Raw genomic sequence first — 24,843 nt, forward strand, 5'->3', positions numbered from 1 at the left:
ATGTATTCATCACTTCATCTTCTATAGAAAGATTTTAGCTTCTGACCTAGAAGATATAGTATGGGAAGCTTCTCCTCTGTTCTGTAATTGAAAATTGATAGAACAAAACTCAGTGATAGTTTCATCACCAGGGTGTTAGACTGTCAAGTTTTTCTCTCTTACGTGTTTCTTAACCAATCAAAATGCATGTAATAAGTGAAGGGTTTTATCTTAGTCCCTCTAAATAACTCATCAGTGACTTAGACTTTCTGAGACAATGAAGCAAAGATTCAGTGTTAAGAATGGATTCCTGGCTGCTGATTTTGTTTGCAAAAGAATTTTAAAACATTGAGGATTTTTTTTTTTTAACAAATGCAGTAAGCAGTAGGCACATTGGTGCTTGTAAAGCCATTGTGGGAAGTTTTTACTAGCTATGAATTATCACCTTGTTCTGTAGCGTGATTAACACTTGCAGCTGTAGAATAATTAAAATGCCAATCAGTTCTGAAATGGAGCAAAACAGCTACTCTATTTGATTCACCAGTATGAAAGCGAAATGACTGAGCACATCAGACACCTAGGGCTCATCAAAACCAGAACACAACCTACCTCACTCCCCCACCATTTCCAGAGAGACAGCTCTAGCTGCACACGGCCCCTCACTGCCTCTCATACTCAGGGCAGGATTGCACATAACAAGGAAGGAAAGCGGCAGGAGAACTGTGAAAGTGTTTATGCTGACTGAGATGAGAGGTATATGACAAGCAAAATTCAAACAGCAGGCCCAAATGTGTATGCAGGGCCGTCCTGACCCATAGGCAAAGTATGCAGCTGCGTAGGGCACCAGAAAATGTGGGGCACCAAATTGCAGCTGCGTGCTGCTCCAGCAGCCAGCCCGATCCCCCGCCTGGCTGAGGCTTCCAGAAAAGCTGCCCCCGCCCCTGCTCTGCCCCCACCGCGCCTCTTCCCACCCCACCCCCGCTGCCACGCCACCCCTTCCCCTGAGATACGTCCTGGGGGACTGCAGCAGGGGTCAGGCACGCCCTGCAGTCACTGGGCAGCAGAAAGTGGAGTGACCCGGTCTCAGCCTGCTCTGGTTCACCGGCTCCCAGCTGGGCTGCCGGTGAGTGCTGGGGGGCGGTTCCCTCCTGCCCCCCAAGTCCAAAGGCTGGAAGCCAGGGGAGCAGAGCAGAGCAGACTGTGGCCAGGTCGTTCCACTTCCCGCCGCCCTGTAAGTGCAGGACTGGGCCCTCCCTACAATCACCGGGCAGCAGGAAGTGGAGCAACCCACCCCTAACCGGCTCCTGCTGGGGGGCGGTTTCCCTCCTCCCCACCCCACACAGACCTTGGGTGCAGTGTCATTCTCCCCCCGCCCCCCGAGGGGCCTGAGCCAGCCCCCCTGCGGGGGAGCTGTGTAGGGCACCAAAATATCTAAGAACGGCCCTATGTGTATGTAACAAATTTTTCATATCTGTACAAACGGCTTAGCCCTTTGGTATATTTTAGTATTGCCTGTGTTTTCACCCTGGGGCAAGTTGAAAAAGCCAAAAAAGTATAGTAAACATATTTTTACAGAGAACAGAGTTAAATTGAAGTTTGGGGACTGATTGTCCAGTCCTACTGCTTCCAGCTTAACATAATTTGGCATTTCCATGATATTTTAAGGCCAAAATGGATTTTTATTTAAAAGATTCCTGATAATTTTTATCCGTCCTAAACTAATTATCTGACAAGCAGTTTGTTCGAATAAAATGTTGAGTAAGATCATATATTGCAATATCATCCCCTTCTTGTTTTCAATGGGCATGTGAATCAAAGACTCCAAAGGTCCACTGCTCTTCTTGTTGAAGTCAAAACTCCCACTGAAGTCAATGAGACTAGGGTGGGGCACCACTCATTTACAGAATTCTTAAGGCCTGACACTAGGATGAAGGACGGACTTTTATTGCTGTTGAGAGAGATGCAGTGTCCTTCATCATTCTCGGCCACTGGCTAAAGCTGAATATTTACTGCCATTTTGTTTTGTTTATCTGCTTCTCTGTTTTGAGTTATGTACTTTGCTGTGCATCTGGGGATACTAATCTAGTGCTATTAAATTTATGGGACTCTTGTGTGTGTGTCCAGTTCTGGCTTGGATGACTGTTTGGAGAGTGCATTTGTGCACTTCGTAGGTATTTTCTCTCTTTAGTGATGTTTGCTGAAGAAACCAAAATAGAGAGTTCTCCAAAAGTTTTTTAAAAAACCAACATTCTGGATAAAATTAATTTGCAGAACATGGATCTGTTCTATGTCTCTACTTAAATTCAGAGCAAGTATCTGTCATGATTTTTATTTTTGTAACTTTCTTTCGGCTTCAGGGTATAGAGATAATTGCCTTCTAGAATCAAGAAAGAATCCCTGCCCTCTCCCAGGACAGAATGGTGCATTAGGAAGCAAACTGAGCAATGAAATATAGATTACTGTTTACTTGTAGTGCACAGGTGTGACGGGCTGATCAAACCACTTGCAACCACAACCAGAATTGCACGGTCTACCATCACCTAAGCTTAGAACAAACCTATTAATATAGTCTCACATCCATAGTTACTGTGTGGAATCATGCCTAAAAATTAATAAACAAACTATAATAGTTATTCATTACATGCATTATTAGAAAAAACAGGTAGATATTTGGATTGCTTTTATTGCACATCCTTAGTATCTGCATGCATGTACGTGTATAATAAGTATTAATAGTAAAAATAGTCCTTGAACCAAAACTCTGCATGTGAACACCCTGAAATTTGAAGAAGACTGGATTCACATCCGGACTCTACGATTCTGTTTCATCATATGTTAAAATGGATACACTGTGGTCTACTTTAATCTGTATGGGACGCCCAGGTGATATACTTAAATTTTGGATGTAAAGAAGTGTCCCTTTTGTCATAGTCTTAGTGTTTAGTGTTGAGATTGAAGCTTTATGTGTTGGAAATGAGGAAGATGTTTCAGACTGAGACACAGTATTTCCTGTGTTGGAGAGCTCCAGATCTATGATACCAACTCTGTGAGCAGGCCAAATGAAAAGTGGACTGATAGGGAGCTCTTTAGTAAAATAAAAGCACTAAAAACAAATAATACAAAATAATGGCCTAGGGCATGTCCAGACATGATTGTGGAATGGTGGCCCTTCAATATGTAAGAAAAGTGAATGGGTTAATTATACTGTGCAGTCACCATACTGACATAATAAATTATTATAGACACAAGGTGGGTGAGGTAATATCTTATTGGTCCAACTTGTGTTGGTGAGAGAGTCAAGCTTTCAAGCCACATCAAGCTCTTGTTCAGGTCTGGGATAGACACCTAGAGACTACTATGGCACTAGTGGTGAAAGTTAGGACAACCCCGATTACTGCCTTAGATTATGTCCATGCTATGACCTTACAGTGTAGCTGCCCTATGTTGATGGGACAGCGTTCTCCTTCTAGGATATTTAAAGCACCCCAATGAGCTGTGGTAGCTATGTTGACAGCAGAGTGTCTCCCACCGACGTAGCACTGTTCACACCGGTGCTTTTGTTGGTAAACTTATGTTGGCCAGGGATGTGTTTTTTCACACCCCTGACTGACAAAAGTTTTACCAACAAAAGTGCTAACGTAGACAGAGCCTAAGTCTGCAGTGTGGGGCGGGCAAACAGGCCTGGAATGGGGGAGATATGTGCTGCCTTTCCTCTGTCCTTGCAGTGGCCTTAGGACCAGTGCAGCCATTAATCTGACCCTGATTAAAGACTTTACACCTCTGTTGCACTCTGTTTTGCACAGGTGTAAATTAATATACAAAGATGTATAAACAGGGGAGCAGAAGTAAGGAGGTGATTTTACTTCTGTATAGGACACTGGTGAGACCAATACTGGAATATTGTGTCCAGTTCTGGAATCCACATTTTAAAATGGTTATTGAAAAACTGGAGAGGGTGCAGAAAAGAGCTACAAAATGATTCAAGGGCTGGAGAAAATGCTATATGGTGAGAGACTTAAAGAGTTCAATTGGTTTAGCTAATCAAAAAGGAGGTTGAGAGGTGACAGTGTATAAGGATGTTCACTGGAAGGAAACTCCAGGAACTAAAGGGCTCTTTAATTCGGTAGGAAAAGGCAAAACAAGAACCAGTTGCTGGAAGCTGAAGCCAGATAAATTCAAATTAGAAACAGACACAAATTTTTAAACGTGAGGGTGATTAACCATTAGAACAAAACTACCAAGGAAAGTGGGGGAATCTCCAAATCTTGAGGTCTTCAGATCAAGACTGGATGCCTTTCTGAAAGTGTGCTTTAGCCAAACATAAGTTATTGGGCTCAATGTAGAGGTAACTGGGTGAAATGCAATGGCCTGTGATATATAATCTAATGGTCCCTTCTGGCCTTAAACTCTCTGAATCTAAGAAAGTGCTAAGTAGTGGGGAATCAGGCTCACTGACTATGGTGTAGCTACACTAGAGATAGACCAGTCTAAATTAGGTGAGGATCTGGTGCATGATTTACAATATAAGAGTAAAGACACCATTATTTGAGTTTGTGTAATTTTTAAAACAAAAATTAAAATAAACGGAAGTGTATATTCTGACTAGTGTAAGAGTTTAGTGCAATATTTACTACTGTGCCAGTTATTATTTGTCTAGTGGGAAAAGAAGTAGGATTTTTCATGTTTTGAAATGGAAAGGGAAAAAAAGTTGTTTCCCCAAGGAACATCTTTTTGTGGTAGGTCATTACAAAGCAATAAATGGATCAGCAATACTTTTGTACCCAGTGGAGTATTTAAATGTCACTGTGACTGAGACTTTGAAATCTTCCTAGCTCTCATGTTAAATCTATATGGGAATACAGATTTAGAGATAAGTAGAGCACAATGACACAGAAAGCCTCTAGAGGCTACATTGCCCAAGAATGTTGATGGGAATTTGTTGTTGTGTTTTACTGAGTATAAATAACAGCATAGTAGGAATTGTATCCATAGGCAAGCACATAGATTTCATAGGCTGGGGACTGGAGCTGTTTCTCGCTCAAAGTGTTCACTTTGAACAAATGTGTTTGTAACAGGCACATGCACACACAAAATAACAATTAGAATGGAGAGAGCAGCTGATATGTAAAAAAGAAACAACAAGAGGAACTGGCTTCTCTGTGTAATGACTTGAACAACAGACACCACATTGCACACATGCACAGTTAGAAGCCGTGGGGACGGTGTTAGACTCACGCACTGGGTTTTCAAAATAAATTAACATAGTTGTGTTCCAGAAGACTTACGAAAATTGTTGTAGCCAGATCATGACTGTATCAGCATCCTGCCAAAACATTTATTTCTGTGAGGACTGTTTCCTTAAGCACTGTTCTTCGAAGAAGAACGGCACTGGAATTACTGATAGGCTGAGATTATAGTGAAGATAGTACCACTCTGTTTATATGTTTGGCATTTCTAATACCCTCAGCACCTCAGATTTTGGTGCCACTCTAGAGGTGTTACTGTATTTACTGTCATGATATGGTCACACAACAGTGTTCACAAGTATGTGGTTATTTTGGGGTTACCATTAAGTATTGACAGCAAATATTTTAATTCTGGCATGTCTCAACTTTAAAAAGAGCAGGCAACCTCATTCCCAGGAATGAGGTAGGCTGTGATTCTGTATTGTAGAGCATGGAGATGGACTGATGTGCCTATGCAAAGCCCCATTTACTTTAAAGGACATCTGTACAGATGCAGCAGATAGCCTGCACTCTGTATTGTGGTATCAGGGATATAGTCTCTAAAATGTGTTTATAAATAAGTAAAGCCTTTGGGCTACACCATATAAGGGTTTAAAAGCAAAAATCCCCATGGTTCTCCTTTGTTTGACTTTATAGTTAACTGTTTACTGTGAGTAACTGAGTGTGTAAACTTTTGCTAGTAGATTTTCAGGATTGTTTTACGCTGTATTATCTCTGCTGCCTAATAATAACTGTTTACATTCCTTCATCACGGCTACTCTGTCAAGTAAATGAGGTCCAAAATGTTCCTTCACTTCAAAGGATTGTACATTCATATTTAAACATCTTTTATTCTTAGAATTCCCCATTATATTTCCACAAATATAATAAGGGTTAGTATTCGTATAAGTCCAACCAGCACCCTTGTGTGCATCCCCTGCAAAGGTCTGCTTCAGTAGATAACTATTACACATAACTGTGATAATCATTTATATGTCCCCATTATGTATAAACATACATTTCAAACACAGCAAAAAGGCAGGGAATCAAAGTCTGAAGGGTCAAAATATATAACAAATGTGATTAAAGGTGATTGTTGTTTGTTTGTTTGTTGACCTGTATAAAGGTGTGAGAGTACTGTATGAAATATTCTCAGTGAAATCCAAAGACCTCAAAAACACACTATTTTTTGAAAATTATTCTGGTCTCTAGTGAATGTTTCAATGTTAAGTTTCAGACATATACATGCATCCGATGAAGTGAGCTGTAGCTCACAAAAGCTAATGGTCAAATAAATTTGTTAGTCTCTAAGCTGCCAGAAGTACTCCTTTTCTTTCAAGGTTAGGAATTTATTTTTTATGATCATCAATTCTCTCCTTGGAAAGCTTGATATATCAAACTTTTGTGTGTTTCAATGCAAAAAGGAGCATGGGGGGCATGAAATGGCTCAGTATGTAATTTTAAATATTTTCTTATGAAATATTGTGATAAATATTTGGTATTTTCACTTAGGTCTTGTGTTAGATGTTACATAGGTACTGTCAAATATATCAGTATTGAAACTGAATGTCTGTAGCAAATTAAGCAACAATAAAAAGTTGTTGGGTGTGGGGGGAGGAGTAGTTTTTTAACTTCTATGTGCAGTACTTTTATGTGGACCTTAACCATAAAAAAAAAAAATCTGAGGAAAAATATATACTTAGATTAGAGAACAGATAATTAATGGTTGCCTGTAACACAGAGCATGTTCAATCTGTGTAATTACACCAAATCAAGCAGAAACACTATTATCAGCTGTTAAATGCTATTGTACCACTTGGCTTTTTACCTTTGTTTTTCCACTTGAGATGAGACATGACACCTTAATTGAATATATCTTGATGCTGATGTCAAATTTTAAAATATACAAAAGTGTGTCTCTCTCCCCTTGGCTCCACCAAGTCCTGGTGAACAGTTCTAAAAGTAGCTGAGATCATCTTACCAGTGGCTGAGAAACCTACTCTATCTGTGTTGTTCAGTGCGTAGGTAATTTTACCTTGTAACAATGAAAAAAGACTATTTGGGAAACAGACGGAAACTGGGCTAATCTCATTGGTAGCTGATATCGTCCTCATGACAGACTACCATCCATACATGCTGGATCTTTTAGTGCTGTCAGCAGTCTTTGATATCATTGACCATGAGGTTTTAATGAGTTGCCCATGAATCTTGGCAGGCATAGATGGAATCACACTACAGAGGTTCTGTTCTTTCCTCTTAGATGGATCCCGGAGGGTGGTGTTGGGCAATTGCTAATCTTCCCTGAAGGTTGTGGCATGTGGAGTCCTACATTCTTTTGTCACTCCTGTTGCTCATCACATTTGTGAGGGAGAAGGGGAGATAATGAGATGGTTTGGCCTGCAGTGTCTTTAGTGTTGTGGACAATACAAAGCCGTACAGATTGTGCTGTCGCCCTGCCTGGCAAAAACAATAGCAAGGGGCTGAAATTCAGTCCAGATGAGATGAAGGAGATGCTGTTAAAATGAATCTGGAATATAGCTATAGGAAATAAACATCAGCAATTTATTTTTTAAATCCAGACTGCAAACATCTGTTCTGGGTTTTTTTGCACTAGTCATATCATCACAAATTCTGTATGTCGTCTGTAGTACATGGAGCAATTATCTCACCATCTTATCCTGGTTGGACTGTTCTGACTTTTAAAAAACCAACCAACCAACCATACAAAACCACTGATGTCTAGTTCTTGGTCAAACCACTCCTTGTTAGAAAACATATAAACTTTTTAATCAGTATCCCACAATGTGTTATGATTTCTTCACTTCAGGCAGTTAGCCAAGCTGCATACCATATGTTATTTCAGTCCAGCGCTGGACTTTCCCACAGCACAGAAATCATATGTCTCAATCATTATAACAGTTAATAAGTTTCAGGCTTGTCATATTTCCAATGGTTAATTGGTACCACAGCAGCATTAGGCAGGATGACAGAATATTAGGGTCTGACTCTGGACATTGGCCAGTTGGACCTCTTTTGATGTCACAGCTGAGGACCATTTCCTGGTGGTGCACAGCTGAGTCCTTAAAATAGAGGAAAGTATCTACAGCCACTAGATGGGTTAACACACACAAAAAAAAAAAAATGGAAAGAGAAGAAATTTTAGTATCTTCTTCCCTATTCCGTTTTCCTTCTTAAAGCCTTTGCTCCTGACAGCATTCTGTGCCGAAAAATTAAAAATTCTGCGCACAATTTTTTAAAATTCTGCTAATTTTATTTGTCAAATAAATGTGGCTTGCATAGAGGTGGGAGATCACTATGCAGCTCCCCTCTCCTCCTCCTCCCCCCACCCCGGGACACAGACTCAGTGGTGAGGCTGTATCCAACCCTGACACAGTGCAAGGAGCGGGCCTGCCCCAGAAACACCTTAGGGCCCTGCCTCCCCTGTGCCAGGTGCACCAGGTGTGGGCAGGCAGGCTCAACAAGGCAGGATCCAAATGTGGAGGAGCTTAGTGTGGGGGGTCCAGGTGTGGGTTGCGAGGGTTCTGAGTGGGGCAATCTGGGTGTGAGCAGCTTAGTGGGGGATCCAGGTGCGGGGGGATCTGGATGTGCAGGGGCTTGTTGTGGGGTTCTGGGTGCAACGGTAATGGGACTCTGCAGGGGGGTCCAGGTGAAGGTGGTTGGGGCTCAACAGGAGGGGGTCTGGGTGTGGCCAGTTCAGTGGGGGGGGTGTTCAGATGCTGGGGGAGTGGGACTCAGTGGGCTAGGGATCCAGGTGCAGCTGGTTGGGGCTCAGTAGGGTTGGGATCCGGGTGTGGGTGGCTCCTTAGGGTGGTCCAGGGCCAGGGGGAGTGCAGCTCATCGGAGGGGGTTTCTGGGTGCAGAAGGAGGGGGTGATGCTCAGTGTGAGGGTCTGGGTATAAGGGGGTCTGGATACACAGAGGTTGGGTGGATGTGGGAGCAGCTCCCTATAGCAGTGATCTCTCTCCCTTTAGCTGAGGAGCGATGGGTGCAGGAAGCATGGGGGTAGGGGCTGGTGAGAGTTTGTAGAGCTTCCTACAGCCGGGGAAGAAATCTGGGGGTGGGTCGGACATGGCCTCGGATGCCATGCAGAGGAAGAGGAAGTCCTCTCCTCCCCAGCCCAGCTGGGACTAGCAGCAGAGCCCGATGCAGGGTAGGAACCACCAGCCAGGTCTTCCCCAGTCCCACCCCCTGCCCCCCAGTGATTTACCTCTCTGCCAGCTGCCCTGGGCACCCTAAACATACAGCTGGGGAGGGTCGCATGACTGCTCTTGTGGCTTTCCTTTGCTTCCCCCATCAGAAAGTCATTTTTCTGCGGGGGACATAAATTCTGCACATGTGCAGTGGTGCAGAATTCCCCCAGGAGTATTAAAGCCTACTTAATATAATGAATACAGGATAATATCCATACGCCCGTTCTTTAAAACACCTCACAGTTCAGCTTCATAAGACTTCAGAGTAGGCCTGCTTCCTGTAAATTGCTGCTGGACACTGTGACTGGGCTGCAGAAGGAAGCAGTTGTTTCTCTTTGAAATCTTGCCAGTTGAGGAGTGCAAGTGAGGAGTGAGGTGGCACTTCAAAGGGTGATGAACATTTTCCCCTTCCAGCCTAGCTATGCTGCTCAGCAGTGCTACAGGACAATGGTTCTAAGGTAGCTGAGATCAGTTAGAGAGTTTTCAGTGGTCAAGTGGTGTTGTTATTTGTTATGCCTAGAGTGCCAACCAAGACCAGGGTTCCATTGGGCTAGGCACTATACAACATCATAGTAGGAAAGCTTACTGGAATGCTGATAGCAGTTCTGGTGTCAGTGCTTTAGAAAGGATGCTGACCAATTGGAAAGGGTTCTGAAAAGAGCTACAAGAATGATTCAATGTTTCTGGAAAGCCTGCCTTTACAATATGTGGCTGAAGAAGCTCAATCTATTTAGTTTACCAAGAGAAGGCTGAGGGAAGATTTCATTACAGTCTAGAAATACCTACATAAGGATAAGATTTTTGATAGTAGATAACTGTAAAGGCATACCAAGATCCAATGGCAGGAAACTGACGCTACACAAATGCAGACAAAAAACTAGGCACAAATTATTAACAGCATGGGTGATTCACCATTGGAACAATTTTGGAACATTGGATATGGATTGGATTCTCTGCCACGTGATGTTTTTAAATCAAGATTGCATGCATGTCTTTCTAAAAGGGTTGCTTTAGCCCAGTTAGAAGTGATGGCCCTGATGCTGGAGTCATTGTGTGAAATCTCTGGCACGTGTTATATAGAAGCTCAGACAAGCTGATCATAATTTTCCCTTCTGGCCTTAAAATCTGTGAATTATCATTTTGAAGACATAAGACAGACAAAGGGTGGGAGACAGAAACTATTATTGTCATGATTTCCCAGATGAGGAACTGGGGCAAAGAGAGATTAGATTATGTTTTCCAAGATCACACAGGAAAGCAGTGGTAGAGCCAAGAATTAAACTCTGATCTCCTGAGCATGTTTGCTTTTGAAGGATGATGCTGGAATTCTGAATCAGCCTTTTAAATTCAGGTTGCCTTAAAATTACAGGTGTAACTGACTAAACACGCTACCAGCCGGTGGAGAATAGCTTTGGACTTCATAATGTACTAGTCGTACACATCAATTTTCTACTGCTACCCATGTTATTACTGGTCAGAGCTGCATTACTGAACAGTTGGTGTTCTTCAGGGTTGGTTTTTTGAGTGGCTGGGTGGTTATGGTGAACTGGCATTAGTTCATTCCAAACGTTTAACATACCCATCAAGTTCAATTAATTAAAGAATTGATTCCAGTCCAACGGGAATTGGCTTGAGTATAACAATAGGTTTCCATTCCTGTTCTTAAAAACTTTGCAATGTAAAAAACATTACTCAAGTACATTGTGCACAACTGCAAAATACCAGTTTCTGTAACTGAACGTTGGTTACAGAATATTTATTTGTTAAACCTAAACTGGGCAGTGAGGCAGTTTTGTCACTAAATCACATGTAAGATTCTGAATTTGGAATGAATCCAAATATCTTGCAAGTGAGTAATAGAAACAGAATGACTGGATATTAATCTTTCAAGTTAAAGATGCCCATCAGCATCAGACTGAACCCACACATTTTTGACTCAGATCTTTAATGCTATTCTGATATCTGAGAATAATTCTGATATATAATAAATGAATAGCTGATTCTGCTCTCACTGACGTAACCTCATTGATTTAAATGGGTTACTCCCAATTTACACTTGTGTAAATGAGAGGAGACTTAGGCACTGGACATTTTGTTTTTACTACTCTGTAAAGATCTCAGATGACAATTATCTGGGCATAATTTTTACTTTGTTTCTTGACTGATGCATAATTGCTCTAAACTACTAAGTTTTTTACCTTTATGAAACTCAACATTTAGTGCCTGTAACAGGGTGCTGGGCAAGAACTGCTGACTCAGGCTTCTGCCACGCCAACTCCCATTAAGGGAAGTAAATTGTAGCTGGCTAGAGAAAACCTCCGCCTAATTGGTGAATGGGAGACAGCTGCCAGCCCAATTAGCCTAGGGATACATAAAAGCTGGGAGGAAGGGAGTGGGAGCAGAAGAATAGTGCCTCCCTTCTGGGTGCAGATACTAGAACCCGAGTTGTGTATGCTGAAAAGGTGGTGGGAGCACAGCCTGTAAATAAATAGCACCAGTGGTTACTGAACTCCAGGGTCTCTGAGAGACTTTGTCAGCGCAGCAGGGGCAGGAGCCAAGAGAGCTCTGCAGCACCGTGCTACAGTGCCCAACTATTATATATTTATTTATTTACTAGTTGTTTGCTGTTTGTATGACCATAGCACATAGAAGCTCTGAACAAGAACTCCATTTTGCTAGAGTTTGACAATCAGAACAAAAAGTTGGCCCCTTGACAAAGAGCCTATAATCTCATTATAAATCTAGAGAAAATAGGTGGATACAACAGACAGGGGAACTGTGGCACAAGGTAGCAAGATGTTTAAATCTTGATGTTGACATTGGAAATATTATACATCTCTTTTTTTTCAATAAGGAGTAGAACTGGGCAACATTTTTTTTGTCTGAAAGTTTTTTCACTGAAATATTTTACAAATTTGTATTGAAGTTGTTGAATTGTTTTAGTAAAAAAAACCCTTAAAATAAATTCTGAAAAAATAGAAACTTTGACATTTTTGAAACAAACCATTTCAATTTTGTTTTGAAATGTACTTTAACTCTATTTTTTAAGAAAGGTTAAAACTCAAAACTAACATTCATTTTGATTTAATGAAACATGTAGTCAACCCAAAATGCATTTTTTCCTCAACTTTTTGGCTTTTTTTTTTTAAATTTATTTTGGGATCAACCTAAAACATTTTTTTTCAGTACAGCCAACAAACATAAAAGTCTGTACTATGAAGGAGTGAGCAAAAAAAATCTCAAAGCTATTCTGCTTTTTTCATTACAAAATCTTAATTTTTATACTTTTTGCCTTAAAGTTCTTGTGATCGCTTTAAAAAAGAAAACTCGTTACAAATTCCTCTACAATCTATGTTCCCTACTTATTTTCCTCTGATTAAGAAAGGCTCTGGTCTTTATTTTACTGGCTTGATAAATTAAATTTACCTTACCTTTCTGTTGACATGGTAGGTCATCAGGAAGTGGAAGGATATTTCTGGGCATTATTTTTGCTGTTCCAGTATTGGTGTGGAAAATGGTCTAGTCTATTTTTGGTCTAAACATTTGATACATTTCACCTTCTGTTCTGTTTAATTTAAGTACATAGCACCAATCAAATAAGTACTGTCATAATCTGAAAATATTGTTGTTGCTCTTTACCAAGTTTAAATACTAGGCAGTGATAGGATCATTGCTAGTAATTCAGGTTAATATTCAAAAAAGCAGATTTTATGTCACAAACTTACGTGGTTCTGTTTTGTGAGCTATATTTTGCCATCAGTTATTAACCAGAACTCCCCATTTGAGTTAATGGGGATTCCGATTTACAACCAATGACACAATATGGCCTTATTTATTTATATATATATATAAGTTTAATTGCATTTTATATTTTAATAATTACATGTCACATATGTAATTACATCCATGTACAGTAACGACATAACCAAAGGCATGAAATTAGGGTCATAGAATCCGGGTTCCAGATCGAGCCCGGAAGTCTACATCGCAGTGAAACACCCTACAGCCTGAGCCTGAGTCAGCTGGCCCAGGCCAGCTGTGAGTTTTTCTTTTCTGTGTATATCTACCCTGAAAGTCCAAGTTTGGGTGCTGGATCTCTCTTGTCCGCAAGTTTGTTGATCCCTTTGATGAATTCTAGTAGAATTGTGAGGCATCATTTCCCTTTACAAAAGTCATATTGACTCTTCCCCAACATATTGTGTTTATCTGTGTGTCTGATCATTCCATTCTTTGCTATAGTTTCAACCAGTTTGCCTGGTATTAAAATTAGGCTAACTGGCCTATAATTGCCAAGGTTGCCTCTGGAGCCCTTTTAAAAAAAAATCGCTCCCCATACAGTTCATATCAACCTGTCAGGGTCCAGATGTGGGGCACAAGATGCCATAAAGATCTAAGCCATGGAGACACAAAAATAAAATATTCATGCAGGAAACCAAATAGCTGTGAGTTCTGTCCCGTCAGTGTAAATAACTCTTCCTATAATCACACAGTCATGATTCTTTGTTTCTAGTGGAAATAATCATCAACAATAAAAGTGAAGGTAACTTTCAAACTAAAATGAGTAATGCCCCTCAGAATGAAGCAGAATTCAGAAGTATAGATTCCAAGGACAGAAGAGACCATTGTGGTCATCTAGTCTGACCTCTTGTATAACACGGGCTGTAGGACTCCCCCCCCCCCCCCCCCCCCCCCCCCCGCCAAATAATTCCTAGAGCAGTTCTTTTAGAAAAACATCCATCCATGTTGATGAAGAATCCACCACAACCCTTGGTAAATTGCTCCAATGGGTAATTACCCTCACTGTTAAAAGTGTACACCTTATTTCCAGTCTGAATTTGTCTAGCTTCAACTTCCAGCTATTGGATCATGTTATACCTTTGTCTGCTAAACTGAAGAACCCATTATCAAATATTTGTAACCCACGTGTAGGTACTTATAGTCTGTAATCAAGTCACCCCTTAACTGTCTCTTTGTTAATCTAAATAGATTGAGCTTCTTGACTTTATCACTATAAGGCATGTTTTCTAATCCTTTAATTATTCTCTTGGCTCTTCTCTGAACTCTCTCCAGTTTATCAACATTTCTCTTGAATTGTGGATGAGGTAGCTCCAGTAAGGTCAATAGGGGCTGCACAGGATGTTAAATGAGGGCAGAACTTGTTGCATCAGAAGAAACTTATGAGACTCTATCCTTCATTGCACTGGCGCAGTAAGTGCCATGCTTTAGTGGGCCCTGCCAATTGGAGAGTTTGGAGAACATGACTGACATTTTTCTCTTCTTAAATGGCTGGTGGTTGGACCTGTTGACCTGACTTTTCTGAAAAATGATGATCATCGTGGCAAATAGATAACTGATTTTGAAAAACAAAAATGAACATATGGCTTTGGGGGCTGCACCATTTTTCCCTTGGAAGCTCTTCACCTGCTGAAAATTGCTCTGTAGGCTGCTGACTTGAGCTGTATTCCAGGTTGTCTTCTCATCTGTTTCTTGGAGGCAGGAATCACTTGTCAATCTCTTCCCCCCTCACCTCCAGCCCCGTCTCACTCTCTGGGCAAGGCTGCTGAATTACCACCATTGACAGACAATGGCCTATGTATAAGTGTGTGTAGGAAGTGACCCGCAAAGTAGGTTTTCTTCCATCCTGTGGCAGTTCAAAATAACTGAGTCTGGACAGGAACTTTGAAGGGGGCGTGGGAAGGAGCTCACCATTCAGGGAAAATTTCTCTGCTTGCCTGCCTGCCAGGTCGGGTCCTTCTGCTCTCCAGCCTAGCTTTCCAACTATCTCAGGGTGGGGGCAAAAATGCCACTCTGCAGCTAGCCTGCCTGGATGGGAGAGAGGGAGTGTTTTTCCCTGAGTCCTTCTGCCCTGCTGTGACCACCAAATTATTTGGAGATTGGATGGAAGAATGGTTCAGTGTTTAAGGGGCGTAGCCTAGAACTTGAAAGACCTGGATTTGCTTTTCTGCTCTGCCACAGTCTTACCGTGTGACCTTGGGCAAGTCACTTAGTAGTTTCATGTCTGTAAAATGGAATAATAGCATTTCCCCACCTCATGTTGTGAGGGTAAATACATTAAAGATTATGAGGAGCTCAGATACTAGTCAGTGAAGGGGGCCGTATAAGTAGATAGGTTGGAGGAGGAAAATTGGGAAGGGAGAAACAAGTGCTCCTTCTGCATTTGCACAACCTGAGGCTGTGGCTGTTCCTGTGTGAAGCAATAATAGCTTGTTGTATTCTCTTTTCAGGAGGCTGAGCCACTCTCATCCGGGATGGGCCTTCTCAAGCAAAAAGGCAGGTCTTCAGCCCTAAAATGACTAAAATTAGTTTAATAAAAAAGACCAAGTTTGGTCATATATTCACCGTGGCCTCACTTTACAGAGAAGGGAAGGTCAGCAAGAAGATGATGTCAGCTATGTTTTATCTCTGAAGTGCTCCTTCATTTCTCATCAGTATGTGAGTGAGGCAGAGTACATGAATAGACTTTCTGATTGTGTGAATTGTATGTAGAGTTACAGAACACATTTCACACTTATACCCCAAAATAGGTTGCAAGTGGCCACAGCAAGCGGCAACAGTAAGTGGCCAAGCTATTCGGAAACCCATGTTTTCAGGAAATACAGCAATTTATCTCCCATGTCACCAAGGTAGTGATGAGGCTGGAAGTAATTAAAAAACATGCACATCTTATCACATTATGGCATTTTCAATAAGAAGATTACCTTTTAATAGGGATACAAGATAAGAGGTTCGCAGAGTGAAGACCAGGTTTTCCATTCACTTGGATTCAGTTTTGGGAATAACTCTGTGAGTAGGAACAGCTGTTCACAGAGGTTTCTTGCCCTCAGCAGCAGCCAACTCAGATTACACTATAGTAATTTGTGGAAGATCTGCAGTGAAACACTGAGGATTGGATTTCCAGAAGTGCTCAGTATTGGTCTAACTCTGTTCTCCATTTTAATGAACTGTCATCAATATTTTACAATGGGGAAAACTCAGGCATAGAGGGTCAAAGTTTCAAAAAAAAAAAAAAAAGAAGAACTTCAGGGAGTTAGGAACACAAGTGCATTTTATTTTCAGTGGGACTTATGCTCCCAACTCCCTGAAGAGCTTTTGAAATTCCCACCCAGAGACAATAAATGACTCTCTTAGAGTTGCATAATGAACTTGTGACAGAACTGGGGCTAGAATCCATGTTTGCTAGCCAGCGGAGACAACTGTAACCTTTATCTGGGGCTTCACGGTGGTTCCAACAGTTAAAATTGTTGATCTCATGAATCAGATTTACTTCAAAGAACATGCTACAAGCTCCACTCACCATGCCACAAGACTTGTAATTTCTTTGACTTCTGTAAGTACCATTCATGGACTTTACAAGTTCTACAGACACACTTCACACTATTTATAACATCTGTAAAACTTCTCATGGAATTTACAATATATTTGAAAACTTTATCATTTGACCCTAAATAATTAAAAATGGCCTTTTGCATTAGTTCTTACTGAGAAACTCTGCCTATGAGAAATCTGCAATCTCTATAATAAGCTGTTGAATTGACAAATATAGTACAATTTAGAAAATGGATTTGGTTTTGTTTTTTAAAAATTCCGTATCTTAAAAACTACATGCCTGGCCAACCTCAAACTGGAAAGAAAAATAGTTCTACTGTACACTGGGCAAAGGCTACACATGAGAAATGTCAGACATCAAAGAGCTTTACGTAGTAAGCTAAGGGGCATGCAAGAGGGTGCCCGAATTATCGTAGAAACCGTTCTGTAAACAGTTGGCAAGAGCAATCGGGACAAATGTGGGGCACAGAGGATTGTGCTGGGGGTGAACGGTGATGGGAGGTGCAGGGAGGAACAGGACTTCAGCGAGTGGTTATGCCAGAGGAGCAAGGGGGATGGACGAACAGGTAGGGCTCAGGTGAGCAGCAATGCCAGCTTCGTGGGGGGGGGGGGGAAGGGGGAGGGGCAGCAGGGCTCGGGCAAGGAGTGACACCAGTCCCATATGGGGAGCAGGCTGGGCTTGGCCGAGAGCCCTGCATGGGGGGAGGCAGGTTTTGGTCCAGTGTTGTATCAACCAGGCAAGGTACTAACAAGCTTCAACAGGACTTTATTTTCAAAGTGGAAACCTCTTTACCAAGCTGCTGCTGCGCTCTCTGTAGCTTTCTTCCAGCCTCTCAACTCCTCCCCCTTCCTTCCTGTTTCCTGTCCTTTCAGACTCCCAACAGCCAGTGCTCCCAATTCTAATAATTACAAGCAACATCTAAACACCACAGCCAGCAACTCGGTTCAGCCCCATTTACGGCGGGGTAGGGAACGAGCCAGCCCCATGTGCAGGGCAGGGCAGGACTTAGGCGAGTGGCTCAGGCCAGCCCCATGTAGTGTCCCATTTTCCCTTTAGGAAATATGATCACCGTAAATGTAGGGTTACAGGAAACCACTAACCCCTGCCCTCCTATCCTGCTGCTCAGTGGGCAAAGCAAGTTAATATCTAGGCCCAAAAATTATAAAACAGAAAAAGTTTAATAAATAAATGTCAAAGCAATGAAGTAGAAGAGCAAGGGTGGCAATATGCACTTGCCACATGCTAAGCCTTCTAGGAGGCATGTAAGTGGATTAAGATGCTTCTAATTGGTAGACAGTGGAAATCTCCATTGCTGGTTAAAAAACACGTTTGGAATTTTTTTTATCACATTGAATTTCTCCATTAATGTTAATTAGGGATGTGCACCATGTGGCCGAGTTGTTAAAGCCAAGGACTTGGCGATAAAATGATCCTAGGTGTTCTAATTATTCTGCTTAGTTAATTTTCCATCGTCCTCAGTATAATTCACTCACTTACAGTGGATGCCTTGGAAAGTAACAATGAGGCTTAAAATCTTTGGGGGTCGATTTATGTACATTGTAAAGTATAGTCTTTACATTTGACTATCAGGCTTCTTCTCACCTACCTCCTTTTTATTTTTATTGATTGATTTGATAGAAATGCCTCCTCAAAGAGATTTGTCTAGCAGATGCTATTGCTACTTTTAATTCAGTACTTAAGACTTTTTCTCCCTGAATATATGTAGGGTGGGCTTTTCAAAGCACTTAGCGATAGCCTAACTTTGCTCTCATTGAGTCAGTGGTAAAAGTCTCTTTGGCATCAATGGAAACAGTATTAGATCAACACTAATTGATTTTGAAAATCCCACCCACAATATATTAAATAATTTAGGGTAAAATTCTTCCCTCAGTTACAACTATGTAATCCCCACTGATGTCATGGGGATTATATCGGTGTAAGCAAAGCCAGAATATACCCCACCCCCGCCACAGTTTATTTTAAAGCTTTGTATTAACTCTGTATTTATGAATGGGGATTTTCTCCTATCATCTGTATTCTGCTTGCTTTTTCCATATACAACTAATATGATACAGAAAATTCAGATCCCTTCCAGCCGCTATATTATCCATTTCAGATAAATGTACTGTGTTATGCTTCTCCCTCTGACCAGGATCTCACCAACTTCTTTCAAGAGCAAATTGACCTTCCCTTCTAGGTTCTCATGTCCAAGCTATGTCCAAATCCTACAGATTTTCTGCATAACGTCTCTAAGATATGGCCTTTTCTATCCATGCACACAGCGAGAACTCCCTTCAAGGCTCTTGTCATCTCGCATCTTGATTATTGCAATATCTTTTTCTCTGGCCTAGGCAAATGCAATCTTGCCTCACTCACATCCATTCAGAACGCTGCTCTGAAGATAATTCTCCTAGCTTGTTGCTTTGACCACATAGTCTCTCTGTGGTGAGGTGTACAAACCCCCTCTGGGGAACAGAGGGTTAAGGATCAGCTCTGGTCACAGGAGGCTTTGCCCAGCTGCGCCCTCTGGGCATGCGCTCAGTGGAGGTAGAGCTTGAAAGGGCACAGTACATCTCAGTCAGTGTGGCCGGTGCTAGGGAGCAGACCTGCACCAGTAGTGTCTGCAGGAATCCAGCAGGAGCCCCACACTCCCCCCGAAGCCAACCTTAATTCAGAGCTGCCAGCCATCGCAGAAGAGACAGTGGAGTAGCTTCACTTTCGATGACCCATCCCCACTCTACCTATCATCTCTCATTCACTATCAAAACATTGACTCCCACCTCCATTTGGTCAATGATGCCAGCCTCCATTGCCTGCTTGTTAAATTTTCAAGCAAGTTCCTTTGTTCTTTCTCCCACGGTGTCCTTCATGCCTGGCAGATACTCCCTATAAACATCTACTTATGTCAGCAAAACATATGTTGCTCAAGGGTCTGATAAAAAACATCCCCCTGAGCCTAAGTTTCACTAGCGTAAATGGTAGTATGCACAGTGCTATGTTGATGGGAGAGCTTGTCCTGCCGACATAGCTACCGCTGCTCACGGAGGTGGCTTTATTCTGTTGAAGGGAGAGTTCTCTCCCGTCGGCATGGAGTGGCTACACGAGCAATCTTACCGCAGTGTAGCTGCATTGGTACCGCTGTGCTGCTGTAAGCTCACTAGTGCAGACATGGCCTATTGTGCTAGCCAGTATTGTCTCTCTCTGTTTCCTTTTACTCCCCCATCTGTCAGTGTCCATCTGTTGTCTTTTGTTGTATACGTAAATTGTAAGCTCTTTGGGTTAGGGACTGTCTTTTTGTTCTGCATTTGGGGTCCTGGTCCATGACTAGGACTCCTCGGCTGTATGATGATGCTACCGTTAATAATTAAACAGTTCACTACAGAAACATGAACATCAGAGGCTGGAAGCTTTATGGAAGTGAAATTGGAAAGGAAGAGTCATCAGTAGCATGGTGGGAATATATAACTTACGCTAAAAGCAGAAACATGTATTTTGTAGATTCTTGACATAGGAGTAACTAGTTTACACCAGCTGAGATTCAGACCCTGAGCCCTTGTCTACTAAAGGGAAAAGTCGACCTAAGCTATGAAATTTGAGTGATGTGCATAGTGTAACTCAAATTGACATATCTTAGATCTACTTACCGTGGGATCCACACTACGTGATGTCAACGGGAAACGCTCTCCCGTCAACTCCCCTTACTCTTCTCAATCAGGTGGAGTACAGGAGTTGATGGGGGAGTGATTAGCAGTCAGTTTAGCGGGTCTTCACTAGACTTGATAAATCGACCGCCGATGCATTGATCGCCGCAGTGTCAATCCTCCGGTAAGTGTAGACAAGCCCTCAGTGTGAAATTATATCCCGTAATCATATTCTATGTCAATATCCAAAGCCAACATCAATATTAATTTAGACAACACCAACTGAATAGTGAATACACTTCTCTCTGAATACTTGTGTGCATTCTAAAGCAAACTTTAATTCTTTCACATTTGAGACATAGCAGTGCTTGCTATCCACAAACATTTGAGTAGTGGAGCTTTGCTAGTGTGACTGCTTGTGTTTGCTGAAAGCCAGTTTTTCAATGTGTATTTATATTTGACAGTAGTAATTGAGCACTGTTAGCTACATAAATCATTGAATCAGGGACCAGAAAAAATACCACCTGACTTATGCAATTAACCAACAGAGTGTGAAGTTTAGAGTTTGAATATTTACAGTGAGTTCAGCAAAGAAAACTGAACTAGTGAAGAAATTTGAAAATAATTTCAGATAACTAAGCTCACAATACTATGGATAGAAAGAGGTGAAATCTGACATGAAGTCTTTGCTCAACCCTAAATTTAAATATCCAAACTGATTGATTTCAGGGGAAGCAGTGGGTGCTCAGCATCTCTGAAAATCAGGCCTCTTTATTTAGGTGTCTCCATCTGAATATAGGCATTTGCTTCTAGACCAAATTTGAAAATTGAGTTCTTAGTATCTATTGCACTGAGAGTGAGTGAGTGAAATCCTGGCCCTCTTAAAATCAATGGGAGTTTTGCCATTGTCTTCAGTTGGGCCAGGATTTCACCCCATTTGTATTGGAAAGATGGCTAGAAACAACAGAGATATTGCAGGAGATACAGGGATTGGGGGCAAGCATTTAAAGGGTATATTTTGAAGCCATGATTATGGGTGCCATAGAAAAACCTAGCTAGATCTCTTTTGAGAATAGATATATCTGTTATATATTTGATATATCTATGTTAAACAATATTTATAGGTAAAGCTTAATTATACCTATTTTCTCTCCTTTCATACATCTTTGCATTCTCCATATTTTTCTCATCCTTTCCTACTTTTAAACAATAGTGTGTGTATGCATAGATTTTTCCACAGTTTATCTTCTGAACACTGTTGATCTGCTTTTCTCCTTTTTCACCGAGGAAGAAATCCTGATTTCAGGGAGAAATGGCTGTGGATCTCCTATGTGCCCGCAGATCTCATTTGGAGAATCCTCCCTTGCTTGCCCATTTTCATTTGAGTGTTTACAGAACTAGTTATGAGAAGGGATAACATTGGAGTATGCACTCCATCAGCTCATGGTGAGCAGTCAGATATGGCTCTCCCATATCTCTGTTCCCTGGTCTGGCACACTAACACGGCCAGACTCACAGTTTCCTCCTATTGGAGGTAAGCTATATACGTGATCAGAAAGCTTCTCAGTCAACACCTTAACACCAAAGAAATAATTTTCCTCCCACCCCTCTCTTTCCACAATATCTCAAACCCAGCTGCTCTCACCCCATATCAAGGAGGCATCAAAATCCTAAAACATGATATGATGGCCATTATTGTGGCTGACTAAAATACCAGGGATTAATGGATAATCTGATCACTTTTGGTACATCCAGGAAATAAATAGAATAGACACTACTAAATGGCTTGCTTTAACTTTTTGGCCCCATCAGTGAGTAAGACTTACACTCTACCAGTGGGTAAGGAGTTTAAGTATGTAGGTGGAAGGGAGTCTAAATTAGCGTAAGGGGGTCTAACATATGCTGCCTTAACCCTCCAGCTGTCTCAGACTCAGATATGCCAACACACATCGCAGAATACAGATGGATATTGGCATATTCATTCTGGCAGGGAGATGTGGCTCCCTCACACAGTGGGGTTCAGCAATAGTTAATATGACTCCTCAAAATGTGTGGATTTTCAAGGGAAAACATCAACTCCTTTTCCATAATTTTTAAATGTTTTCATGCTGAGTGAGAATTCTGTCTTTCTGGGAGAATGAATTTGCTTTTGCAAGGTATTTACATGCAATATCTGTCACAAGTTGCCACCCTGAATTTTAGTGTTAAGAGAAAGAAAAGGAGTACTTGTGGCACCTTAGAGACTAACCAATTTATTTGAGCATTGAGTGTTAGGAGATGTAGCCTCAAGAGTGTCTACTTCAGCTTGTCATTATAACATTTTCTTTATGATCATTCTATTAAGAGATGAATGGGTATACATAAAAATGCAGGTATGTTCATCTTAACCCTAGTAACTGATAGGATTAACCCTAATGACTTTGCTGACTCTCATATTTACTGAATATTCTTTTTCATGATATCTATTTTGAGCAGACTTGAAATTGGAAAGATTTGGATTAGGAGTGTAGTAATTCAACCTTGTCACTGATATGGAAGTTTTGTGCAATTTGTGCATTTTTTTGGTTTGGAGAATGGAAGCATGCAGAGGACCATTTCCATATGGAAACCAAAATTAGTAATTTTTTTCTGCCATGGATCATGTAGGAGGACTTTGCCCTAACTCAGCAGCACTTCAGATCACTCCTTCTGCCTGTGCTGACTGAACACAGTGGGAGATGTGAACTGATGACAGTTAGAAGTATAGCTAAAATAGACCAGAGTCATTTAAAAAACTGTAAGTATTGTACTTGACATCAGCAATTGTGTAATGATGGCAATTATTATTATTGTTATATAGTAAGAAAGGTCAGCTAATAAGCTGGGCTGCAGAGAAGCCATGGAAATATAGTGTACTGTACCCCATGTTCCCCCAGCCCTAAGAACACACAGTACTATTCCAGCTAATTGTGAGAATGGCTTAATTTTTTACAGGTTAGAGCATCTATTGCAGTGATTAGCTTCTGTACTACAAAGTTCATTTAATTTCACATTTAATTTTATCCACATTTCCGTTTCTAATTAATCCAGATATAGAAATGCTATAGTAACCGGACAGCATGTTCCTTGAAGAAATAAAACGTGACAATGTCATGGCATCAGAGTAATCTCATTAAAGAGCTGATTACATAATAATAATAATAATCATAACCTTAAAAAGTTAACTAAGTTTTCATATATTCATTTCTCTTATGGGATAGTTTCTAAATATATCTGAGAAATATTCATCTTGGTTATATGTGGTTTGGAATTTTAAATGCCCACAGTCTCTTGTGGAAATTACAGTGAGAGTGTGGAGAAATAAATCAAGCTCATGGCATTAGTAATCATACATTTTGGAACAGGATCAGAATACATTTTTCAGGAGGAAATTTCCAGCACTTATGCCTGCATGATGGATTAGATATGCAGATCCTTTGTAGATACAGTTTTAGTTATCTATAAATCTACCATACATATTGATGAGTGTTTTCCTGCATGGACCAAATTTTCTAAAGGAAATCAACCTGGTCTCTAAAACTGTGGTGCAATTCTTTAGTTAAGTTTTTGCATTTCCAAAACTCAACAGCTATAAGCACAGGCATGTTTCTATGTAATTTCTTCTAGCAACTAGACATAAAAATGCAAGGCTTGATTTTTTTCCCAGATGTGCTGAGTGCCTGCAACTCCTACTAACTGCACATGGACTTGTGGGCACTTGCAATCTCTGAATTTTGGATGTACAAAAATTGTACAACTCTCCCACAATTTTTGAGGCTTGGCGAAGCCTTTTCAAACACCTGATCCAAAATCTTTTAGTACTGTAAATGACAAATTACTATTTTATCTTTATCAATCCTGATTTTTATATCCTATATACACAGCTCTAATGAACAGCAGTAGTGGGATCTATGCATCTAAACCACAATGCAGAAAAAAAACTTTACTCTTAGCTTGCTCCAAAATGTATGTTGACTAATGCCATTCACTTGCATTATTACTCTGTACCCATATCTGCATCTGAACATGCAAATGTCAGTTTGCGTTCCCAGTCTGGAGTTTTGTACATACAAAAGATGAGGAATATTGTGCCTGCAGTTCCTGGGGCTGCTTTGGAAAAGTTGGCCCTAAAGGGCCATCGCTAGAGCCCAGCAAATCTGTGGATATCTGCATCTGCAGATACGGACCAGAGGGAAATCATGATGACACCCCATATTTAATGCTTTCTATTGTTTACTGCTCCAGTATCAAATCAGCCACACTGTTCTTCTGTTGTGAAACTCAGGCTTTGGGATAAAATTAAATTTTAGACTCCCATAGTGGGGACCAGGAGAAGTGTGAAGATCTCATTCAGATGGTTTCTGATAGTATAGACTGTGTTTTCCAGTTACTCCTTGATATCAATCCACTAAATGGATTAT

Source organism: Chelonia mydas, chromosome 9 (genome assembly GCF_015237465.2).
Source record: "Chelonia mydas isolate rCheMyd1 chromosome 9, rCheMyd1.pri.v2, whole genome shotgun sequence".
NCBI lineage: Eukaryota > Metazoa > Chordata > Testudines > Cheloniidae > Chelonia > Chelonia mydas.